The sequence below is a fragment of the Penaeus monodon genome, chromosome 25 (genome assembly GCF_015228065.2).
Source record: "Penaeus monodon isolate SGIC_2016 chromosome 25, NSTDA_Pmon_1, whole genome shotgun sequence".
NCBI classification, from domain to species: domain Eukaryota; kingdom Metazoa; phylum Arthropoda; class Malacostraca; order Decapoda; family Penaeidae; genus Penaeus; species Penaeus monodon.
The window spans coordinates 33,057,409-33,057,661 of NC_051410.1; positions in this window are offsets into that span (position 1 = coordinate 33,057,409).

Here is a 253-nt window from a genome sequence, read left to right on the forward strand (position 1 = left end):
ATCACAAAAATATTATAGCCTCTCTTGTTCTAAAAGAAACAATATCCTCACACCAAGGTTCTGCGAAATGGATATAGATATTTTGCATGATGTAACTGACAGTTGCAAAAGGATGCTGACGCTGTTGCAATGAAGTGCTGACAGTCAGTGTACAGTGAGCTTGAATCCGTCTCCCCGATGCAATCAGCTATTTCGAAAATTTTAACGCTTTCTCTTGCTTCTCCTTATTTCTTTATTTCCTCTCTCCAACTCG